This window comes from Lepidochelys kempii, chromosome 14 (assembly GCF_965140265.1).
Source record: "Lepidochelys kempii isolate rLepKem1 chromosome 14, rLepKem1.hap2, whole genome shotgun sequence".
Lineage (NCBI taxonomy): Eukaryota > Metazoa > Chordata > Testudines > Cheloniidae > Lepidochelys > Lepidochelys kempii.
The window spans coordinates 26637636-26646348 of record NC_133269.1 but is presented as its reverse complement, the minus strand read 5'-3'; the positions used below and the strand labels follow the sequence as shown (position 1 = coordinate 26646348).

At 44.8% G+C, this 8713-nt stretch overlaps 1 pseudogene; it reads right to left on the bottom strand.

Annotated features, from left to right (window-relative positions):
- Window positions 1-8293: 8293 nt before the first annotated feature.
- The window catches only part of LOC140898076 (myosin heavy chain, skeletal muscle, adult-like), a 28064-nt pseudogene continuing 27644 nt past the window's right edge, over window positions 8294-8713 (bottom strand).

Below are 8713 nucleotides of genomic sequence, written 5' to 3'. Positions count from 1 at the left end.
CACCACTCTGAGAGCAGAATTAGAATCATAGAATCATAGAGAATTAGGTGAAGAGGAAAGGAAAAGAAAACTAAAACCTTGCTGTCAATCTTTCTGACCATGAGATGTCACTATCTAAAAATCAGTGTTTCTCAACACCCGGTCCAGGGACCGGCGCCAGTCCTTGAGATCTCCCTGACACAGTTTAGGAAGGCAGCAAGCTGGTCCCTGGTATCAAAAAGACTGAGAAACACTGGTCTTGATAATAGTCTTACCATAGTGCAGAAGACTGGACTATATGACCTATCGAGGTCCCTTTTAGTCCTGCATTTCTATTATTTCTATGATTAGCTGTCACAAATATTTGGTTTCAGAGTAGCAGCCATGTTAGTCTGTATCTGCAAAAAGAACAGGAGTACTTGTGGCACTTTAGAGATTAACAAATTTATTAGAGCATAAGCTTTCGTGGGCTACAGCCCACTTCATCGGATGCATAGAATGGAACATATAGTAAGAAGATATATATATACATACATACAGAGAAGGTGGAAGTTGCCATACACACTGTAAGAGGCTAATTAATTAAGATGAGCTATTATCAGCAGGAGAAAAAAACTTTTGTAGTGATAATCAAGATGGCCCATTTAGACAGTTGACAAGAAGGTGTGAGGATACTTAACATGGGGAAATAGATTTAATATGTGTAATGACCCAGCCACACTCAGTCTTCTTACTATATGTTCCATTCTATGAATCCGATGAAGTGGGCTGTAGCCCATGAAAGCTTATGCTCTAATAAATTTGTTATTCTCTAAAGTGCCACAAGTACTCCTGTTCTTTTTACAAATATTTGGGTATTTCTTCTCTCCTTGAAGTGAATACACAGCTCTCAGGTTTGTAAGCACATGGAAGAGAGCATGGATAGCATCCTCGCCAGATTCTGCACTGACAGTGGGTGTCATTCCTTTGACTTCAGAGGGGTCACTCCTGATTTACAGTTAGGGGAGTGCGAGTACAGCCAGGCCTGTTGCTAATTTACACCATCATTTCAGCTGGGGAAGGAACTGTTAACTTGTAAATCTTTCTGAGATAAGAATAGAATCTGCCATTTAAGGGCCTGACACAGTTGCCAACGTCTTGACATCATGGTACATTTCAGTGTGATACAGCAGGCAATCTAGCCCCTGCGGAATGTCTTCCATGTTTATTAGGAGAACAGTGTCACCAGCACAAGCTGATGTGAGCCAGCTCGGGAGTCTTGTAAGGGACAGTTATTTTTAGCCCTCAAGGCAGCCCTTTGCAGAGTCTGAGAACACAGGCCAGACACCCCTCCGAGCACAGTGACCTCCCCGCATCATTGTTCAGCCATTCCCAACATGCTCCTTTTTGCACAGAACTGATCATGGCTTTGTAAAGCAAGTTAAGAATGGCACAAACATTGTTGATAACGAGTCCGCAACGGAGCCCCAAGGAAGCCAGCAGGGAGCAAAGCAGGCCCTGATTTGGCTTCCCTTCTAGGTGTATGGCTAGCAGGGTTAGGAGATGTGCTGGTCAGCAGAGTCCTCCCACTGCTGCAGGAGTTAGAGGCTATTATATAAGTCTCTGAATTTGTATGGAAGTCAAAGCCTCAAGTCCACAAGACTTTGCTTGTGCTGCAGGCAGATGCTGACTGATTATGTCTTCCCAGCTCTGGGATCAGGGATTCTTAGCTACTTTTTTGCTCCCTTTGTTACATCACAACAAAACCTCTGGAACTATGATATAACTAGTGGCCATATTATTTAATGTATTAGGAACACAATGTAAATGTAGGTCACATTCTGGAACTAAACTATCCCAAAAAATAGAGATGGAAAAGATCTGCTAGGTCAGCTAGTCCCTCCTCCTGCCACCTATTATACTTTTGCGAGCTCTTTCTCCATTCGTCATTCAAATAGCCCCAGGCTGTCCAGCACTTCTGCTGGGAGACTATTGCATAATCTGATATAGCGCCACTTATATGGAACCCACAAAGAAAAAGAAAGCTAAGCACTGGAACACCTGCTGAATTCCCCACAGGACCCTGACTTTGAGAGACAGTAAGCACAGGCACAAGCAGTAGAAACCATTTAAAATAATTATTTATAGGCCCTGTAATAAAGTCCTTTAGCTGCTGCAAACTTTGCCATAGATGCTCGAGACTGCATCATTCTGGAACAGCTCTGAAAGCAGCACGGCATGGTCCCCCTGCCCCCAGGGAATTGCATTACCCTATGTCTGGGGTGCAATTTGCAAAGTTTCCTTCTTTAAATGATTATTGTATACATTACAGTCTGTCTCCCAAATGAAAACTCTGCAACTTGCCTGGGGCCTGAGGGCCAATTCAGCTCAGCTCATCTGAGTTATTAGGCCTCTGCTAGCTCAGTGTGATGATGCATCTTCAGGCATCTACAGTAAAACTTTCACCAGGCAGAAGACTGTGTAGGATTTATAAAGCATTATTTAAAAGACTCACTAAAGCGTGTTCCGGTGCCTAATGGTCCTGGCACCCTCGCTAGCAACTGTTCCTGTGTTTCACTCTATTGTGACTTTTCCTTGGCCCGTCGCCTCCAACAGCAGCCCTTTCTCATCTGTGTATAGTTGGGCTTCTGACACACAGGGGCTCTGTGACAGAGGTATGCTTAGTAAACTGCAACACAAATGCACACAGTAAATTTAAGACCAGCTCCCATGGGGCTTATTTGCGATTGTGGATCTTTCTGACCATGGTACCAGATTTCTCATGTGTTTTCTAATTTTATTCTTACTGATAGACTCATAGAATCATAGAAGATTAGGTTTGGAAGAGACCTCAGGAGGTCATCTAGTCCAACCCCCTGCTCAAAGCAGGTCCAACCCCAACTAAATCATCCCAGCCAGGGCTTTGTCAAGTCAGGCCTTAAAAACCTCTAAGGATGGAGATTCCATTACTTCCCTGGGTAACCCATTCCAGTGCTTCACCACCCTCCTAGTGAAATACTTTTTCCTAATATCCAACCTAGACCTCCCCCACTGCAACTTGAGACCATTGCTCCTTGTTCTGTCATCTGCTACCACTGAGAACAGCCTAGCTCCATCCTCTTTGGAACCCCCCTTCAGGTAGTTGAAGACCGCTATCAAATCCCCCCTCACTCTTCTCTTCTGCAGACTAAATAACCCCAGTCAGCCTCTCCTCATAAGTCATGTGCCCCAGTCCCCTAATCATTTTCATTGCCCTTCGCTGGGCTGTCTCAAATTTGCCCACATCCATTCTGTAGTGGGGGGCCCAAAATTGGATGCAATACTCCAGATGTAGCCTCACCAGTGCCGAATAGAGGGGAATAATCACTTCCCTCGATCTGCTGTCAATGCTCCTACTAATGTAGCCCAATATGTCGTTAGCCTTCTTGGCAACAAGGGCACACTGCTGACTCATATCCAGCTTCTCATCCACTGTAATCCGCAGGTCCTTTTCCACAGAACTGCTGCTTAGTCAGTCGGTCCCCAGCCTGTAGCGGTGCATGGGATTCTTCCTTCCTAAGTGCAGGACTCTGCACTTGTCCTTGTTGAATCGCATCTGATTTCTTTTAGTCCAATCCTCCAATTTTTCTAGGTCACTCTGGACCCTATTCCTACTCTCCAGTGTATCTAACTCTCCCCCCAGATTAGTGTCATCTGCAAACATGCTGCGGGTGCAATCCATCTCCTCATCCAGATCATTAATGAAGATGTTGAACAAAACCGGACCCAGAACCAACCCCTGGGGCACTCCACTTGATACTGGCTGCCAAGTAGACACTGAGCCATTGCTCACTACCCATTAAGCCAAACAATCTAGCCAGTTTTCTATCCACCTAATAGTCCATTCATCCAATCCATACTTTTTTAACTTGCTGGCAAGAATACTGTGGGAGACTGTATCAAAGCTTTGCTAAAGTCAAGATATATCATGTCCACCACTTTCACCATATCCACAGAGCCAGTTATCTCATCATAGAAGGCAATCAGGTTGGTCAGGCATGACTTGCCTTTGGTGAATTCATGTTGACTGTTCCTGATCACCTTCCTCTCCTCCAAATGCTTCAAAATGGATTCCTTGAGGACCTGCTCCATGATTTTTCCGGGGACTGAGGTCAGGTCTGTAGTTCCCCGGATTCTCCTTCTTCCCTTTTTAAAGATGGGCACTTTTTTTGCCTTTTTCCAATCTTTCACCACTCAGGACTGCTCACCTCCTCCCCATACTGTGCTGCCCAGTGCAGCAGTCTGGGAGCTGACCATGTCTCTGAAGACCGAGACAAAAAAAGCATTGAGTACTTCAGCTTTTTCCACATCATCTGTCACTAGGTTGCCTCCCCCATTCAGTAAGGGTCCCACACTTTCCCTGACCTTCTTCTTGTTGCTAACATACCTGTTGAAACCCTTCTTGTTACCATTCACATCCCTTGCTACCTGCAACTCCAATTGTGCTTTGGCCTTCCTGATTACACCCTTGCATGCTCAAGCAATATTTTTATTCTCCTCCCTAGTCATCTGTCCAAGTTTCCATTTCTTGTAAGCTTCCTTTTTGTATTTAAGCTCACCGAGGATTTCTGTGTTAAGGTCGCCTGCCATATTTGCTATTCTTTCTGCACATCGGGATGGTTTGTTCCTGCACCCTCAATAAGGCTTCTTTAAAAATACAGCCAGCTCTCCTGGACTCCTTTCCCCCTCATATTAGCCTTTCAGGGGATCCTGCCCATCAGTTCCCTGAGGGAGTCAAAGTCTGCTTTTCTGAAGTCCAGGGTCCGTATTCTGCTGCTCTCCTTTCTTCCTTGTGTCAGGATCCTGAACTCGACCATCTCAAATTAAATAAGCGCTTGCCAGCAGCAAGCAGTATACAAATGCATGCTTCTCATCACTTGCAAAGCCAAATAGAGTCATTCATGGTCACACACTACAGTATTATTTATTATGTATGCAGACAAAATGGGGTTATCAATCGCAGTCCTATAATTTCAGAATTCTTATTATAATTACAGAGCTGTTGTTTTAAAATATGGGAGCCAGAGTATTTTTATCTTCCCCTCTCTTCTTATGTCCCCTCCAGCCTGGTTTGGAGCCCCACGCAGGAGAAAAATGGGAAGGTTCCTTCCAGCTAAGTAAGCGCAATAGGCCCACGGAAAAGCCCAGCTTCCGTTTGAAAAATACAGACCACAGATACTTATTTGATCTCACTGGAGACACTAGTTCTCTCCTGTATGGCGGGAGCTGTACTGAAGCCTCGGCTGTGCTGCCCAACCACAGGCCCCAACTACTATTTCACCCTCTACACTGTGCTAACCTCCATGTCCCAGGGGTGCGTGTGCTGCAGCCAGGTGGGGTGAAGGGCCAGGGAATCTCACAGAACAAAACCACTTTATTGCAGTCAAAAACAGGGAGGAAAGCAGCAGCAAGGGCAAGAGAGCCTTAACAAAGGTGACCTGCTAAGAGTAAAAGACTGAGTTCGCGTTGTGCGCTCTTAAGGTATGGAGACAAGGGCCAGAAAGGTTTGTTTCAATAACAAAACATATAAGGGTTTTCTGCTTGTGTTCTACATTAGTTTCGGATTCTGTCAGCCCTGCCTTGCCTGGAATTCTCTATGTAGAGCCAGTGGGACGAGGCATCAAAAGTGCCAGGGAAGTGAAACTGAGCACATGATTAGGGAAGGGATTTTTAGTTGGGCTGTTTACAAGTCTTTGGTTTTGTTGTCACCTGTTTAACTCAAATGTCTGAGAAATACTAGGGAGAAAAGCTTTGTGTTACAGATTCAACACCTCCTGCCCCTTCAGTTAAGGGCTGAGAAATCTCCTACTTAGCTCTTGGGTCTTCCAAAGAGGTCTCCAGCAAAAAGGGGAAGACATGATGATGTTGCTGCTTTTTCTACAAACAACATTTTTTTAAAAAAATCAGTCCTTCTTTCCAGGTGATAAAGCCAACAAGGGCAAACCCTTCTTTTTCCTTTGCTTGGTTACTTGTTAGTGCACATTTTATAAGAGACAAAAGGATGCCCTTGCACTTGTCCTCTTTGAACCTCATCAGGACTCTCCCTCAGATAAATAAACGTTCAACCTCCAGAGCCTGAGAATATAGACAGAAAGTCAAACCTGGCACTGATACCCTGAAAGATAATCCACGTGGGCCCCATTGCTGCAGCAGATGCACTGGGCTACTGAGCATCAGAGCAGAGAATTCTCCTGAGCACGCTCGGCTCCCAGCCCCAAGAGGATGAAATCTATGTAAAGCCTAGAGTAGGTTGGCAATTTTCCGATAAAACTATTCTCTGTCAGAAAATGCTGATTTGACTAAATCGAGATGTTTGGTGGTAACGCTAATAGAATCAAAATAAAGTGCTTCAACATCTTTGAAACAAAGTGTTTTGTTCAGACAAGGTGGGGAGATAATATCTTTTATTGGACCAACCTCTGCTAGTGAGAGAGACAGAGACAAGCTTTCCAGACACACACAGCTCTTCTTCAGGTCTGGGAAAGGTACTCCCAGATCACAGCAAAATGCAAGGTGGAACAGATTGTTTAGCATAAGTCGTCAGCACATACTATAAGGGTCCATTCAAGGTAGAGACACCTCTGCAGTCATAGGTCAAAAAGGGGGGGTTAGCAGGTTACAGATTGTTGTAACAAGCCATAAATCCAGTGTCACCTTTTAAAGTGTTGTGCAGGTTTCCTTTGAGGATGAACACTGAGAGGTCAGACACAAAGTGATCGCTTTGTGAAAAGTGTTCACCCACAGTGATAGGGTGGTTTTGTCTTTTATCAGTTTCCTGGGTGAGTTCATTGGAGAGCATAGCGATTGGTTCGACCCACATATTAGGTAGTAAATCCACTGGATGAGGTACATCACATGTTGTGATAGGCATGTGTAGGATCCATGGCTCTCTCTCCAACAGAAGGTGGTCCAATAAAAGATATTACCTCACCCACCTTGTCTCTCTAATAACCTGGGACCGACACAGCTACAACTACACTGTTTTGTTAAAGTCATTTCAATATTACCTTAATTTTTCTGAGCTGTCCTTTAGTAGAACATTTCAAAACTGTGATTTTCATTCCAATTTGGGATGAAAGGAAGTTTCAAAGTGTTGGAATTTCCTGCAGAATGGAAATTCTGTGTTTTGACCAGCTCTAGCAGAGCCCCTGGGTAGGGGAGAGAGAGAGTGATGGTTCTCAGATACCAGGAGCCACACTACACAGACCACCATCGCTGGAGATCACTGGGAAGCCAGTGGAGTTCTTTGGCAGCAGAGGTTTTTATTCCCAGCAGTCACATCCTGCACCAGCTGACGTCTGGAGTGGTTTATAGGTGTTGCCCCTGTAGAGTACATCACAACTTAGCTGCTGGAACTAAGGGTGCAGGGGGTGCTGCAGCACCCCCTGTCTTGAAGTGGTTTCCATTATATACCCAGTTTACAGTTTGGTTCAGTGGCTCTCAGCTCCCCACTATAAAAATTGTTCCAGCCCCCCCGCATTACCCCATCGGATCATTAAAGTTGTAGACGGTCTAGGACTAGCAAACCTCAATGGCAGGGAGACGTTCAGTGATATAACAAAGCCACTCTGACTCCTGACCAAGGAACTAGAGTGCAGAGACAGCTGAGGCGGCACTTACGGGTTTTATGGCTGCAGTAGTGAGGTTAATGGAAAGGGGAGGGTATGCTGAGAATTCTGCCACTTGCCAACTGGCCTTGTTAGATCTCTCACTCCTGAAAACCTCTGGAATCCCAAAAAAGAGCCATTTCTTCATTGCTCTTTCTTACAGTAGTGAATGGCTGCAGAAGTTTGTGTCTCGTGTCTGCTCTGCTGGCCACACTACGACGAATCAGCTGTGTAGGTGATGCTACACTGTGGAGTCGGGTAGCCTGAGCAGCAGTTTCGATAAATTTCTTTTAGGTACATGACCATATAGCATCATCTTGGAACTTCCTGGAAATAACAGTGTCCCTTTCCTGGGAACCAAAGCCGGGATGGCTCTCTGCTCACAGACTGCACCTGGACTGCTCTCTGGTGGAGGGATGTAGAAGTAAAGCAATGAAATGAATTCTGCATGCAAAAAAACCCCATACTCTCCCCAGAAGTCACTTTTGAGCAACTCAGACAGTAAATAACTGCTTTATTGACACATGTACATCAGTGAGACAGAGAGAAGAAACTGGTCATCTCTGTAAGCAAAGGGAACTTTATTTTCTGTAAGTGTAAGAGAGGGATGATCACACAACAGCTACAAACAGTCAGCAACAGGGGAAATATACATTATGCATATTTTCTGTTTCTGTCCTGAAGGAAGCTCACTCATCCCTTTCTATTACTACCTAGAAAGAGAGAAACATTGTTTATTCCTTTTAGCCATTAAGATTGGATTTGCAGCTGCCCTCAGCCAATTTCTAAAATGGCACTTGCAAGTGTTGTTGCATTCACTTGTTTGCATATTCAAAAGTCACACAGGGGAGCACAGTGAGGCTGGATGGAACTGTCTAGCTTTGCTAAGAGACAGCAGGAGGAAATAGAACTGCAATCTATGAGTTTCTGAATGGTGTAAGCAGCTGCGGGGGGGCGGGGGGGAGGAGTTATTGAGTGTGGTACCCTAGGAGAGATGGAATGTAATGGAGAAAATAATTTGTTGACTTTTCTAGAGTGCTACTCATCACTATAGTATCTGAGCATGCCACTGATCATTTAATTATTTATCCACAGTGGAACAGCTTCAG